The sequence below is a fragment of the Hydra viridissima genome, unplaced genomic scaffold (assembly GCF_058129835.1).
Source record: "Hydra viridissima isolate aposymbiotic clone 2 unplaced genomic scaffold, HvirCarnegie_v1 scaffold_7, whole genome shotgun sequence".
Classification (NCBI taxonomy): domain Eukaryota; kingdom Metazoa; phylum Cnidaria; class Hydrozoa; order Anthoathecata; family Hydridae; genus Hydra; species Hydra viridissima.
In genome coordinates, this window is record NW_028324306.1 from 17,095,825 (window position 1) to 17,113,069 (window position 17,245).

Here is a 17,245-nt window from a genome sequence, read left to right on the forward strand (position 1 = left end):
ACGAAAATAGTTTAAAGTTGTATTTAGCTACTGGCTCTTGTACAAGGCTGGTAGCAACAGTCTACAGGTTTATGTATCAAATGATTTAATTCTGATTGAATTGACAACAATGTACCTCAATCGTTGTTGGATCAATATTTAAAATATAAAAAATGAAAATTATATGGGGTACTAACTACAGGTTATGGTGTATTTATGTTAGTATGATTTGTATCTACAAAACAACTTTGGTTACTAACTTACTATAGGTTACATAAGCAAACCTAACTACAAGTTTTGGTCTAAGAAAGTTTAAGAAATATTCTTTTAACTTATACATGTGATGCAAATAGCTATCTATCTTTTTTATTTAGTAATATATACCATAAATTTTTACAAAAGTCAGGGTTGGAGTTGGATATGCACTAAAGGTTGGAGTTGGCGCAGGAGTTAGGGTCGCATTATTAGCTAGCTGATTCCAGAACCCTGGTTTTATGCATTAGTTTAGTGTCATTGAGACTATGAGTATTACTATCTAACAACTTGACAAATTTTTCATAGAAGCCATTGACAAAAAAGCTGATGTATTTTTGATGTACAATGGCGTGCAAAAATTTCTCGCCAACGATTTTTCTTACTCTTATTTTGAAAAAAAAACTAACGATTTATTATCGTTATGAGATCTAATTATGAGATATAGGAAACAAAATAATACAGTAAAAGAATATTATTTATATTTGGGAATATATGTAGTAATTGTTATTATTCCATGTGCAAAAGTTTCCAGCTACTTTGTACTAAAAAAAAAGTTATTAATCCTCATGTTCTTCAATTGACTTAAACTAAATTTTATGATATTATTTTGTAGCCGTATCCTTTTTAGTGATAACAGCTGCACAACAAAGGGGCTTTCCTTAATCAATTAATGCAATAAGGTGGAATTTTGTCCATTCTTCTTTCAATGTTTTGAATAATACAGCTTTGTTTGAATATCTATGCTTTCCAACTTGATGATCTAGCGTTTCATATAAGTGCTCTATTAAGTTTAAGTCTAGTGATTGACATTACCAGCTTAAAACTCTGACATTTAAAGCAGAAAAACATAGTTTTAATAACTTAGATGAGTGTTTGGGCTCATTATCCATCTGAAATTTTTATTACTAAGGGATTGTTTTTTCAGCATATGATAGCAAATTGTTTTCTAAAACATCCTTGTAAATAACGTTCATATTTCAGTTGATCTTGACAAATGGTCTGACTCCTTTTGAAAAGAAAGCTCCTCAAACCAAGCCTCTTTTTTGGAATATGGATTTTTGGTGCCAAGTACCATTTGTTGTGCCAAAATGTTGTCATGCATGGTTTTTATCATCATTTCCAAAAAGCTTAAGTTTGTCTGAGAAAGCTACTTTTTTGAACCTTTAATTGTCCGATTTTGGCAAATAAATACAAGTAATAAAAACCAATTAGTAAAAAGCATTCAAATCAAAACGAGCCGTAAATTTAGGTTTCTGGAGACATTTTGATATGTTTTTTTCTTTTCAGTATGACCTCCAAACAAACCTGGGAAATATAAATTGCTGTAGAAAAGACTTTAACAATAATGATTTTAAAGTAGTTCCAAACAAATTAATTGAAAAAGTTGAGCTTTAATATAAAACGATCTTCACTTATTCTAGCGTCTTTATAATCAAACGAATTTTATTATAACGCCTCTTAACGTCCTCTAAAGTTGACACAAAGTTAAGTGCAAAGAACTCTTAAGATCTTGCACCAGGCGTTAGTCTTTTTTTTAAATAAAATAGGAAATATTATGGCCTTTTTTTAAAAAGAGTATGAAATGTTACTGCCTAAAACTTTTGCACAAGACTGTATTTGATGACTATATCTGTTATACTCTATAAATTTTTCATTTTCTTTGTTTTTTTATACTCTTGATATGATCTTCATATTCTTAAATACATTTTTTTCATACTTTCTTATCATCTTTCATAATTTACGTCTTTCAAATATATTCTTCTTATCTTGCACTTTATAGTGTTTTAAGTCGAAATATTTTAATACTTTACTTAAAACACTGTTTAATGGAATAGTTTTATTCTTAAAAACAGGTTTTTCTAACAAAAAGTGTTTCCTTTGCAATGCATAAGTATCCAAAATTTTAATCAAAATTTTATTTAAATTTAAAAACAAATTTATTTAGAGTTAAAAGTTAGACAATTTTAAAATTTTTGTATTTATTTTGTAACTATAATCTAATTTTAGGTTCATTCTTTGACCATTTCAAAATATTTATTCCAAACGTAATTATTGTTGCTGGAACAACATTGGCATTGTTTAGCGCTGTCTTTGTTCTTCCGAATAGGTAAAAATATCTTTTACATATATATATATATATATATATATATATATATTAGGGTGTGACAGTTGCCCCTAAAATATTAAATTTTTATTGTAGAGGGCTGTTCATAATTTTAGTATTGCATATTGGTCTAACTAGCATTTATGTGAAATTTCAAGAAGATTGTGCAATTTTTGTGGTAGCTCCGACCTTGCAAAGTTTTTGTTTTTTATCATTTTTATTCAATATATTGGGCAGGATCCGACTGGCAGTAAGGGGCCTGGAGGCAAGACATAGATAAGGCCCTTATGGTAACAAAAAATTAAGCACAAGATAATATAAACCCTTAATCACTTAAGGGTTTAATTTTGGTTATTTGGAGATAAGGGTAGAGGATATTTCTGATAATGTTATTCAGTAAAATGTGACAGTTTAATTGTAGAAATAACTACAATATTTATTGCATTTTTACAAAATTGAAGCATATAAACATTTATTATTATTACTTATGTCTTTTTGTGTGTTTTACTTGTTCATTTTTTTTATAGTTAGGCCCAGGACCTTCGTGTCTGGCAGGGGCCAGGGGGAATATACCCCAGACTCCCAACCCCTCGACCCTAGTTTGACCCTGATGTTTATTACCATTTGTTAATGACTTTGAACTGTAACTTGAACTCCTTTCAGAAAAATATATATTGATACTTTTCAGATAAATATTATTATATGTTATTACATATTACTGTTATTGTATTTTGTAGTATACAATAATGGATAAAAAAAGTACACAAAAAATATATAAAATTGTTACTTGGCACCAATCCTGGAGGTGATGACAAGAAAATTAAAGGTTCTAAATTGCCAACACAGAGACAAGTATTGTTATGCCTTTTATCAAACATGAAGGATTTGCACTGGGATCAAGCTTTATCTGCAACTATAGGAAATGTGCTCTTACACTATCAGAAAGCCAATATCCCAACTCTAGAAGGCAGAAACAATATTGGTAGAGTAATCAAAGATTACTATGAAAAGGAATTCATAAGTTTGATGAAATTGAAAGATTATAGAAGACGAGAGGATGAACCTAGAATAATAAAATTCAAATCAGAATTGAATTTGACAATGAAATTTTATAAGAACACAGTTCTAAAGGACATGGCTGCAAAGAAAATGGGGTTAACTAAAGTTGAACAAGACGCCATCGATATTGATATTGAATTTATGAAAAGCATGTTGAATGATAGAGTAGCTACATATTCTGGGTTGGATAAAGTAGTCACAGAAAAGACAATAAAGCGAATAGAAAGACAAAAACATCATCTGGAGCGAGAAGAACTAAACCCGTGTAAACGTACTTTTGAAATGATAAATCTTGAACCAGGCACTAGCTCTTGTGAGGATGAGAATATTGAAGAAGTTACCACCATAGCACAAAGTAGGAAACACAGAAGATTAGTTAAATGTGGCATAGATATCTTTGTTCCTCATGATATATTGAAAAACCCTGATCTTGTTTCATGCAGTATCCGTAACAACATCTCATCAGCCCAACTTAGTGCAATTGTGCATTCCCTTGTAGCGGCATGTGGGGGTGACCTTTACAAGCTATGTCTAAATGCAAGGACAGCCCATCGGTATAGAACCGCCATTGTACCTGAAATATGTTTGAAGATCAAAGAAAATTGGATGCCATCGCCTACAATGCTTGTGCATTGGGATGGAAAACTTATGGACACTCTTGATTCAAAAGGAACAGATGACCGATTGCCAATTCTTGTTTCTGGGGCTGTTGGGACAAAGCTCCTTGGCGTTCCTTCACTTCCAAAATCAACTAAAGAAACTGGTAAAGTTCTTGGAAACATCATATCAAAAGCAACTAAAAAACTTCTTAGAGAATGAAATTGTGAAGAAAATGTTATTGGCATGGTTTTTGATACAACTTCATCAAATACAGGTAAACTTAATTAATTAAATTTAGAATATATGAATAAAGATCTTACATCTACACTGTAGATGTATGCATTTTCAGGAAAGAGAACTGCTGCATGTGTATCTTTAGAGAAGGAATTAGATCGTGCCCTATTCTGGTTTCCTTGTTGAAGACATGTGGGTGAATTACTTTTGAGTCATTGCTGGGAAGGTTTGAAAGTTGAGACATCAGCTAGTCCAAATATTTTGATCTTTCAAAGGTGAGTCTAATTGAATATACCATTAATAATACCTTCAATCAATGAAGAGACACATATAATTGTAAAAAGCTACTTTTAAAAATTGGGATGAGTGAACTTACTCTTTATATTTTTAACTTACAAGCTAACATTTATTTACTATCTTTTTCACTTTTCTAGGTTCAAAAAACATTTCCCTCAACTATCATCAGATGAACAAGCGAAGTATCATTACCCTAATATGATGTTTATAAAAGAAGTACACCAGGAAGAGATGGCTAATTTTTTTCGTGAATCTTTAACACAATCTTTCACACGAGGTGACCACAAAGAGCTGGTTCAGCTTTGTTTGCTTATAATAACTAAGGGATCTGAACCAAAGAACTTCAAGATGCGCTATCCTGGTGCCCTTCACAAAGCAAGGTGGATGAGTAAGCTCCTTTATTCTCTAAAGATTGTGCTTGTGTCTGGACAGATCAAAGAACATTTTCAAAAAGCTGAAATTGTTACTAGCAACCAAATAGGAAAATTCGAACGATTTGTTGTGTTCACAGTTTCAGTATATGTGCAGTGGTGGCTTGTTTGTCCTGTACCAGCTAGTGCACCAGTTAATGACTTGATTTTAGTGGAAAAGCTGGTAAAATTTGCTGAGCATGACTTAACTCTAGTTGAAAGTGCTTGTATGGCATTCAGTCGGCACACTTGGTACTTAGCTGAGGAGTTGATTCCATTGGCTCTGTTCTCATCTATGGTAGCAGTAGAAACTAAAGAGGAAATGAGGATATCCATTCTTTTCTTTGAAAAGACTTCTGTCACAAAGAGAGTTGGACTTAACTTTGGGGGATATGGCAAGCCCTATCTTCCTCCTACAATAGAATGTGGTACTTCTTTAGTTGACCTAATTGGGCCGGATTCATTCAGATTTTTTAGCATTTTTGGTATGCCCTATAAATTCCTCTATGCTTCAGCACATGATTGGATTAATAGGGAAGACTATCAAAACATGAAGCTGATTGTCGACAAACTTCAGATGGTAAATGAGGCAGCAGAGCGTGGTGAAAAGGTGTGCCATGACTTTCTAGGTGTAACTAGGGATGAAAAGCACTTTCAAGATGTTCTACAAGTAGTAGAATCTGATAGACAACGGATTCCTAATCAGCGAAAGCGATTTCGTACACAAAATCAGAAATCATGGTTTCTAGTCCAGGAAAACGAGTAGTTTCATTTAGACAATTATACCTTATTACACCATGTAAAAAAAACTTTTTCATATCATCTTGTACTTTGCATAGCTGTATTTAATATAAGAAAGCCGTTTTTATTTTCTAAGCTCCACCATGGTATTAGAGTGTAGGAAAAATAGTGATTTTTAGGCTAAATTCTATATTTTAAATTTGACGGTGCTCATTCAATTGTGGATTAATCTTAAAAAAAACATTACATATCTTATTTTTATGACTAAATACAATACCAAAATTATGAACAGCCTCATACGACAAAGTTGGGGCAACTGTCACACCCTAATATATATATATATATATATATATGTATATATATATATAAATATATGTATATGTATATATATTTATATGCCTGATTGCTTATACTTAAATGTTCATCCAAAAAAAAAAATTGAAAAAAGTAGGAATTCAACAACAATATGATTGTTGGGATTTTTGTGTGTGTTTTACACTTTTCCTAATCCTTGACATAAGAAATGTCGAACTTTTTCAAGTTCTGACTCTTTCAAAAGTATAACATAGTTTAAGACAAAAAAGAGAAGCACTGTCTTTCAATTAGTAATTTTTAAAAGTCAAAACGTCCTTTTTTTAAAAAAGTGAACCTTTTTAAAGCACAATATTTGAAAATGTCCAACTTTTTCAAAAGTCAAAATAACATTTTTTTAAGAAAACTAAGTTTATTTGAAGTTTCATCTTTCAAATAGTCTGAGTTCATAAAATCTAGTACCTTGTCTTTGAAAAAAGTTTTGCTTTTTAATTGCTTAAAAAATTTTTTTAACTATTTTGTTATCTGCTGATTAGAAAAAAAAAGAAACGCTATGTTACAAATTGTAAATAAAAAGCATTGAGGTTTGGTTTTTGAGTACAAATAATAAACAAATAATATAACAAATTACGAACTTCTATTTTAAACAGATTGAAATATAAATATATGCATTTAAAATGGCAAACATTTCGTGAGACAAGGTTATTATCATTATCTATGATTTTTTTACTTAAAAAATATAAAAACAACAACTGAACAAGTTATTAAAAGAAAAGTTTTAACAGATTAGCAATTCTGTGCAATCTCTTGAAAGGATGAAACAAATTCACATGGACCAGAGTCAAGCTTTTTAAAAATGTGCTGCTTCTAAAAAGCGTAGCTTTTTTAAAAAGATGACATTTAGACCAAAAGTCAAAACTGTAAAAAAGTTCATCTTTTTCCAGAAACATGAAGGTCGAGTTTAGCTTTTTTGAGGTAAAACTTTTTAAAAATAAAAAGTTTTTAGAGCTTTTCCAGATCTGATACAACTAAAGTTGTTTGTTTCAGTAATTTCAATTATAGCCTAATGTTTATTGTATACTTTTTAATGTTTTAAAAAAATCTGTTTATTGGCTTGTTAAAGATTTTTAAATTTATTTCCATCTAGACCATCTATTTATTTTCTCATTCTTTAAAAGCTTAAGCTTCGATTTTAGAGAAATATGTTTAAGTTATTCAATGTCAGAAATATTTTGAATTTTGTAAACAAACTTTTTTTTGCAGGTTTTTGTTCCACTTTTTCATAAATAAATGTGCTCAAATATTTAGGTTGAGATCAACAATGCCATTACTTACAGTAGTGGTCAAAAATATTTTTTCTATCATTCTTTTAAGCTTTTTAAGAGAAAATGTCTAAACCATTCTTTGTTTTGTGAAATGCTTACCCAAGCAAATATATTTTTGATTGGTCCTAAGTTATTTTGTTTTAATAAATACCTGCATTCAATTTGCATTTTTTTAAAAAAAGGTGAACCTAAAAGTAATTTCACTCTTTATTTTTCAATTAGTTTTTTGAAGTTCTTTAATTTGCATAGAATTTTTTTCAGCGAATTTTGTTGAAAAATATAGCTTAAATAAATTTTCGAAAGAGTATTTATACTGAAATAAACGAAATTAAAGTAAAGTTTTCATCTAACAGGTATGCTATACATCCGAAAAGCAAATGAAAAGATCCCTTGAACGCTGTACCAACTGTTGAACACAGAAGTGGTAGTGCCATGGATGATGTTTTGCTTATAGTTATGTATGACTATTTGTTCAATTTGAGGGCATCATGGATGCCAAATTCTATGCTGATTTCATGAAAAGATATATGCTACTATTTGTGGAAGCAAAAATGGGTCAATAATAATGTTTCCAGCAAGATAAAGACCCTTAAAACACTTCAAAGGCAGAGAAAAATTGGATCACATCTAATAAAGTCTGTGATTTAAACTGGTCTAAATAAAATTCTTGATGTAAATCCCTTTTTTCCCCCAAGTGCAGCTTCACACCAAAAATAGAGAAGGTTTTTGACTAAATGCATCAAAAATTTGCCAATGTGATTGTCTCAATAGACTATGCCACCAAATACTGATTTGCATAGTTATAAACTTCATAAAATTTTACTGCTATCTCCTTTTCTCACTTTTTTTTACAAATATTATTGAAAATAAAAATATATTTGACCTGAAAATTTTTGTTTGATCCTAGAAAGCCTCGTGTATCAGTTAAGTTGATAAATTTTTTTGTTTGTTTACAGAGTATCTCATGATGTCAAATCAATAACTGTTGAAGAGAAGAAAGAAAGCTGTGCGGACACTATGGATATTGATGCTTATCTTAATTGTTCAGTGATAGTACACTGCTTAGAAATAATAATCAACCAAGCTCTGAATTATCAAGATTGATTGATCCCGAGCCATCGAAACTTGAAACATACTGGATATGGTTGAAGAAAAGCAGCTTTGGAAAACTTTTAAGGTACTAGTGCAATAGAATAGAAATTGTATACAAAAAAATAATTTTAAACTTAAAAAAAATCCATAGTTTTATAAGTTGCATAAAAAAATTGAGTTGTCAATTAAAATAGTTGAATTTTGTTTTTAATTTCTTATCAAGTATAGTTTTAAGAATCTGTTTGTGTTGGTGAATAAATTGTTTGTGAAACTTATTGAATTTTAGACAATAGATCAAATGATGCTTAAAATTGACTGCACTAAAAAAAGTTATACAATAACAAATTAGGCCATTGTTTTTGTATAATTGGAGCAAATTAAGCAATCAAATTTGTAAATAAAGTTGAAAATAGGTAATAAAAACATTTCTGTTCATGAAATAAAACAAACTATAATTTTTTTTGGGGCTGTTGCTAATGTGATTAGCAGAGGACAAAAACGCAAAGCGATTAGTGCATCTAATTAAAACATCTTAATGCAGAGAAAATTAGATTCCTTTTGACAGCTTAGCAAGCTTTTATAGTTAAAAAAGACTAGGACGTAAATGTCACACCCCAAACCTAATTTATTTTGAAACTCTTACAGGCCCACCTTCGACCATCTGCTACAAAATTGAGAATTTGAAAGGTTTTCATATTCCAGCAGGATAATGATTCAAAATATACAGCAATCAAAATGTAGCTATACTTTGATACAAATAGCCACAATGTTTTGAAATGACTGTATTAAAATTGAACATTTATGGTAAACTTTGAGTGATATAAAAACTTATTTTAAAACTCTTACAGGCCCACTTGCGACCATCTACTACAATATTGAGAATTTGAAAGGATTTCATATTCCAGAAGGATAATTATTCAAAATAAACAGCAATCAAAATGTAGCTATACTTTGATACAAATAACTACAATGTTTTGAAATGGATGTATTAAAGTTGAACATTTATGGTGAACTTTGAATAATATAAAAACTTAATAAACACAAAACTTTGTCAGCACAATGCTAAATAATCTAGATGAGTTCATCAAGGCCAAAGGAGTGCTCAACCAACTTTTCATAAAATTTGGCAATTTTCATGAAGTCTTGTTAGTGCAAATGTTTTGGTCATATAAAAAAGATATGATTTTTTTCAAGTGGATAAATTTTTTAATTTAAACATAAGACCGTTTTTTTTGTAAGTTGCTGCTTGAATTTTTTAGCATAATATTAGTTTGTTAATGAAATAACTATGTACAGGTCCTGAGTTACAGAATATATTCTATGTTCAGGTCTGAGATGCAAATATGTTACCCTTTTGACACCCACCCATTCTAAGACGTCTTTAAGACAAGTTTAACTCATCTTTAAGTTTTCTAGACGTCTTAAGTTGTCTTTAAGACGTCTTTTGTTGAGTGGACATTTTTTATGGATGTCAATCACCACAAGGAATCAATTAAAGTTCTATGCTTAAAGAAAAATTTTGGTTATACAATTGAAAAAAAAAAAAATTTTTTTACATCTTTTGACTGTTTCAAAATATTCATCTGAAGTGAAAGAAACAATTGATTATTTCTGTTTGCCATTTTCTTTTTCTTTTCTCCCTTTTTCTCTTTTTAAATTTAGAAATAGAGACTTTCTACTTTCTGCTTTGCTCTACGGCTTATATTCTGTTTTTACCATTGGTTTCAAAGAACTCTTCCCTGTAATTGCTGCTACTTCAGTTCAGTATGGTAAGTCTATCTAGTCGCTATACATGTTTCCATATACATTTTGATCATTTACTCTTCGGATAAGTTTTATCCTTTGTTTGAATTTGACTTTGATTGTTTTTCTTTATTACAGGGGGTCCTGGAATGTCAACATCTGAACTTGGTTTACTCTATCTACTTGTTTCAATTGTAATGTTTATTGCTCAAATTGTTTTAGTCAATAAGGTAAGATCTTCTTGATACCTAAAGTTTGAAAAATGGAATGTTCGCTGAATGTTGTGAAGTTGGTAAAGATTTTCCAAAAAATTGCTGTACTTTTTCACTATTAGTAACTTTTTTATTTACTGTTAAGTTAAAGGAATCTAATTACACCAATATATAAACAAATATGTATACCAATATATACAAGATATACATGCTAAATAAAAGAAAAAGTAAAAAATTCTGAAAGCTTCTGTAAAAAAGTTTTCTTCTGGGGTATAAAATATATGTAAAAAATTTTAAAAAATTACCATTTTTTATGAAAAATAAATCTTTTAATAAAAATATGTCATTTAACTCACTAATTACAACTTTAATGAAAATTGAATTAAATTTCAGCAAGTGATTAATTTTTGCTGTTTTATGGAAAAACCATATATATTAAAAAAACCAGCAACTACTTACAATTATTACGTCACTTAGTGATTATTTTTTGATCTTTTATGATATGAAAATCTTGTAAGTGTTTATAATAGTGTCTGAAGCATTCAAATAAGAAACAAATTTCATTATGTAGAATATAAAATCCTTTTTTCTCTCAATAACATATAAAACCTTGCTTTCTCCAAAACTTATTCTGAGCTTTACCGTTAAATTGGCAATATAATTTATATATAAAGAACTGCTTTTGTTTTTTTCTTAGCAGTTAAATACTAGAAGTTGCTGATTTGTATTTTCATTTAACAGAAACTTAGATAAAATTGAAGCTGAACATGCATGAATCTTTGGTAGTTACGTTTTGACGTTTTAAACATGCTACATTCTGAAACGTCTAATTCGGTTTTTTCTACGACTATCGCATTGTTTAATCTTTTTTTTAAAACTAAACAGTTAAAAGTAAAACTATTGTCTGAATTTTAATAATTTTAATGTAAAAAGTAAAACTATGGTTTGAATTTTAATGACGATTCTGGATTGAAAATTATGAACTTGAACTTTGATTGAAGCTTTTATTCCCAAAGTTTATGTTGTGTTTTCACTAAAACAAATATTCAAAAATTTATTGATGAACTTGTTTGTTTTATTGTTAAAAATATTACTTATCAACTTATCATTATTAATATCTTTAACGTTGCTATAAATGTAATCTGTACTTTTTCATGTGATTATAGGTGATTTTCATGTTATTATAGGTGATTGATCAATTTTGTTCAAAAAAGGTAAACTATTTGTAAACTTTGAAGATTGTTAATGTAACCCAGTTCCGCCTCTTGCTAAGATGTCTGACCCTTTTTTATGTCTCCAGATATTTTTGGCGTCGTCTCTGCTATTTGGTGCATTAATGTCATCGATCCCTTTAATTGGTCTCATAAAAAAAAGTAAGTAATTTGTTCTGCTCCTATTGCTCAATAGGGAAAACTGGGGCTAGTTGGCTACAGGGGCAAGTACAATTGATTTAATTTCAGAGATTTCCACCAGAGAGCATCAATTCATCTGCCACTCCTACTTTAGATCAGTTCGTGTTTTTACATAATAATTATGTTATGTGTGTTTATTTTTACTATGATATTTTGAACATAATACAAATATTAAGATAAATTAAAGATATAAAATAAATCTTTAGTTTTATATAAAATATATGAACTAAAATATTTTTGATATAGTAAGATATTTTTGACATAATACAAATGTTAAGGTGAGTTTGGAAAAGGCCTGTTGAATTAGGATTATTCTTTTATCTAAAACTTATTAACATCTTTAATAAGATTATAATAAAAAAGGTTTGTACTTAAATTTGACCCTGAAGGATGATACCGTTAATGATGATACTCTTGATGATTATACTTTTAAATGGTGTACACTTTTGCCTTTTCTGGTGTTTAATTCTTTTTAGAGATCGTCCGCTTGTAAATGCGGTAGAGATACAAAGCCTTAACAAATTTCTACCAAATACTTCAATACTTTTGTTTTAGGTTTTTAAAAATTTTAAATATTTACAAGGTTCAAAAACTAAAACTACTGCCGACTAGCACTGTCTCTCTTATTCGCTTTTTCATTAACAATAAGCGAATATTTAACTGCTTCATTAACAATTGGCGAATATTTAGGGGTTATTTTGACTTAACTAAATTAAGATTAAAAAAAAGTAAAATAACTTCAATTTTCTTGTAAAATTTTCATGTCTCATATAACTCACCATTAGTTAAAAGAGGTTGGCTTTAAATGTCAAGTTGCAATTGATGCTCTTAGGGATTATTGTCTAAATACCTTCGATTTAATAAAAGTAATATTTTTAAAGGGCGTTTAAATATATATACTGAGATGTAGTTGAATGACAAGAAGTTTTTATTTTACAAAAAAAATTTTTTCTGTTTATATCATTTAGAACAGTTCTTTGGTTTGTTTTGTGGTTTAACCAAGTTATTGTGCAAATAGCTATAAATTTGTTGCTATAAATGTATTTATAAATAACTCTGTTGAATCAGAATTGGTGGGCTTAGCTAATGGCATTGGGTTGTCTTTAACTTTTGGAAGTTAAAGAAGTAGTTTTTATATTTACGAGAGTAATTTTGAATATTCGACATAAGTTGTGGTGTATTAAAAACTTGGCCTAAAAGCCTAAAAATAGCTTTTCATATTTTTAAATTTGTTTCATCCAAAACCTTAAAATTAAAATTGTTTTCATAATTTAAAGTGTTATTTAGGGTTATTAAAAGGATTAATGTTTATGATTGTGTGTTTTTGGGGAGGGACAAGGCGAAAATATTACGCCTTACTCATTTTCACTGAGTACAACAATAACTTGAAAGTCCCATTATCAGCTTTTCGATTGACTTGATCAATTTGTTAAAAAAACAAATAATTTATAAAAGAAACTAAAAAATCTTTCATTGTTATACTCTTCTTGCACCCATTCAACAATCCGTAGCAAAACTTGCAGTTGTATCTTGTCTTTCTTTTACAATTCTTTTCCTTAATACCAAAAAGATTTCTCGTTAGAGTTCGCGTTATCTAAATGATAAATAATAGTAACTTAAAGATATATTTCTTTTATAGTTCATAACGTTAACTTTTCGAATTACCCTATCTACTGTTTATTTATAATCACTGGGCCAAACGTAATATTTAAAAAAAAAACCTCTTTTTATTTGTACGAAATTGTTGACAAAGCTTTTATTTTATTTAAAAACTGTAACTTTCAATTTAGATCCGTTGGGGCTGTAGGTTTTGGCAGCGCTTTCACCTGGTCTTTGGGAGACAAGAACAGGTCGTTTCCGTTCAACCAATACTTTGCGTTTATTTTAGCTGCGGTTGTTACTGTAATCGTGTCGTTGATCACCCTTCGTGTTCCAGAAAGCTTAAACAGAAAGAAAGTTGACAAAAGCCAACAGTAACAGTTTAAACAAATATCTTTAAGTTAATTCAATGAAAGTTTCCTTGTTGGTGTAAGACATGTGAAGAAGAATTAACTTAATTGAAATTATTAGTTTTGCTTATAGATTATAGCATGATAGACTTTCATCTGATTTATGTTAGAATAATAACAATAATAGTGACAACAATATAGACACACACACACACACACACACACACACACACACACACACACACACACACACATGCACACACATAAATAAATTGAAAATAAATCCATTTTTAAGAAAAAGAAAATTGCTTACTTTTTTCCTTATTGAGAAAAAATGTTGAGAAAAACAAGCTAAATTGATTAAAAAGAAAATGAAAGCCAGTTGTTTTAGAAACGAAATATAGAAAAAAAAAATCTAATAGCTGATTAAGTCTCAGATGTTTCATGGTCAGAAGCAGATGCGCGGTATTATTTCATGCCAAAAAAACCTTACCAGGTTTGTGTTTTTCGGGTGAAAACGATTGACAATCCCGAGCTTGAAAATAGAAGATTTACATTGGTAATAAACATTATTTTGAGTTAGCAATTGTTTTTCATATACTCTGTAGCACTTTTTGCGTCTCTCGAAGTCTTTTTAACGTCTCCGATTTTTTGAATACAACATTTCGTGAGTTTCATCTGAAGCGTTTCTAAAGTCAATATTGCATTTCTTTAATTGCTTTGACTTTATGGTTTTGTTGCCTTATTTAGGTTCTCGAGCACTTCAGATGAACTTAGATACTAGACTTCAACTTTCGGAGTTTCGAATTTTTTTAGATATAATGCGAAGATAGTTTATTTATTTGCATGATAATTAAATTTTAATCTTAAGCTAATTTAGCCACGTTCATTTTAATGACCGCGTAAACCGTAATCAAAAAGGGTGTTTACTTTTTCCACAATAAACATTTCCGAGGTTTTACATTCTATCCATGTTCTTTCGTGCGTTTACACTGAGCTTTCCGCATTCATCAAATAAAATGAAGTATTTTTTAACTTTCTTAAAGTTAAGTGAGCAAACAAACACAAACAAAAAGTTGTCTTTTTGTCTATCGTACATTTTTTTTTTTTTTTTTTATACAACTTCAATAAATTTACACATCGTTACATTAAAACTACATGACATCATATAATGCAACGTAAATAAAAAGAAGAATATTACATATTATTACCACGTATAACATCATAATAAAAAGTGGTTTAGCAAGTATAACACATCATAATAAAAACGTGGTTTAACAAGTATATTTAAGCATAACGTAAATTAGTAAAGTTTCTTATCATAAAGACTATCAGTATTTTTTAAAAATAATAGAATAAAAATAAGAAAAAGATAAAAAGACAAGAAATTTTCTTGTTACTTCAAATATATATATATATGTTGTTGTAAAGGAAAACTCGTAGAAGTCTATGAAGACTTATCATGGAGTACCTTTTCAAATTGTTAAATAAAGTCTATTTCATATTTATATATAGTCAAAATACAGTCAGTGATACACATAAATATTTCACTATAGATTCTGTTGTTAAGTTTAATACATATCAATATAATTGTTGATATTAAGCATGAGGTGTTTTATTTCATTTTTTAAGTTGGCAGGATTATTTAATACTTTAAGTTCTATATTTTTTAATATTATTTTGTTATACAGGTACGGACCCCGGTAGGAAATAGAAAACCGTGAGAACTATGTTGTTCTTTTAGGCAGTGTGAAATTGCCTGTAGCTCTTGTTATATATCTATTAGAGTTTACTTGAAAGAAGTTATTTAAAAAATGCGATGGGACTAGTCCAAGTTTGTATTTTAGCATAAATAGTACATTTTGGTAGATTTTGATTTGGTAGACATTTAGTGCATTTAAGGTTTTTAGTAAGGGTTCAGCATGGGTGAGTTTATCTTTATCATAAACTAGTCTTGATGCATGTTTTTAACTTATATAAATAGTACTCAATTTGGATTTGTGTGTACTTGCCCATGTAATATTAGCGTACGTAAGATAACTTTGGATGTAAGAAAAATAAAGCGATTTAAGGTTATGTTGGGATAACATAGGTTTAACTTTGTAGAGTATCCCAATATTTTTCGAAATTTTGGTGTTTTTTATACTTATATGGGCTCTCCAAGATATATTTTCGTCATAAGGATCCCAAGAAATTTAATTGTTTCTGTTCTTTCAATGTTTACCTTATCTATTTTTAGTGAGGGAAGGATAGTAGGTATATTATTCTTTTGTTTTTTGGAATGAAACAATATGTATTTTGTTTTTTCTGTGTTTAGTGATAACTGATTCATTTTCAACCATATATTTAATCTTTTAAGCTCTTTGTTCATACATTTGTAAAGGTCTTTGATTGAGTTCGAGGAATAAAATAAGTTTGTGTCATCGGCAAACATAATTACATCAAGTTTATCCAAGGCTTTTGTAAGGTCATTTATGTATAGAAGAAACAAAAGAGGTTCAAGAATGGAACCTTGGGGGACACCGCACTCAACTCGTAGTAGTTTTGAGTGTTTATAACTGAAAAAACACATTGTTGCCTGTTGCTAAGATAGTTTTTGAACCAGTCAAGGGTTATGTTTTTTATCCCATAGCTTTCCATTTTTTTAAGTAAGATATTATGATTTACAGTATCAAACGCTTTTGACAGGTCTATAAAGATGCCTAGAACATACTGTTTTTTGTAAAAAGAATCACTTATATTGTTAACTAGATCTAGGATTGCGTGTTCAGTTGAATTTTGGTTTTGGAAACCGAATTGCTTTTTATTTAGAATTTTATTTTGGATTAAGTACTCATACAATCTGTTATAGATTATTCTTTCGAGAAGCTTAGAAAAGGTAGGGAGTACCGTGATAGGTCTATAGTTATTAATTAAGTATGTTTCACCTGATTTAAATATTGGTACTACTTTAGCTACTTTAAGCTTGTCCGGTACAACTCCTGTTTTAATCGAAGACTTAAAAATTTCATATATAGGTTTATTTATTGTTGTAAAGACATTTGCCACTAACCTACTACAGATATCATCTATACCTGGAGCTTTGTTTAATTTTAAGGAATTTAGAGCAACATTAAGTTCTTGATAGCTTAGTTCTTTGTAGTTTAGTTCGCTCTGGGTGTCACTTAAGTATGATTTGAATGAGTTATTAGGAGGCTTAATTTTCGAGGCAAGATTAGGGCCAATGATAACAAAAAAAATCGTTGAACTTTTCAGCAATCGTATTTTTGTCACTGTACACTGTATTGTCAATGACGATTTGAGCAGGTAAGGTATTTGATTTAGTTTTTTTGTTCCCAGTTATTTCTTTTATAGTATTCCATGTTTTTTTGATGTCACCATTTTATTTGATTCGAGAAGTAAATTATCTTCGATTTTTTTTTTTTTTTCGAATAAATTTTTGTATTGTTTGTAAGTATTTAGATTTTTTTCATTTCTGTTTTTTAAATACTTGATGTAAAGTCTTTGTTTTTTTTTTGAAG

General features: G+C 29.3%; 1 pseudogene; it reads left to right on the top strand.

The window, feature by feature from the left end:
* LOC149886399 (uncharacterized) overlaps positions 1-13,789 on the top strand; it is a 44,361-nt pseudogene extending 30,572 nt beyond the window's left edge.
* The last annotated feature ends 3,456 nt before the right edge of the window (positions 13,790-17,245 follow it).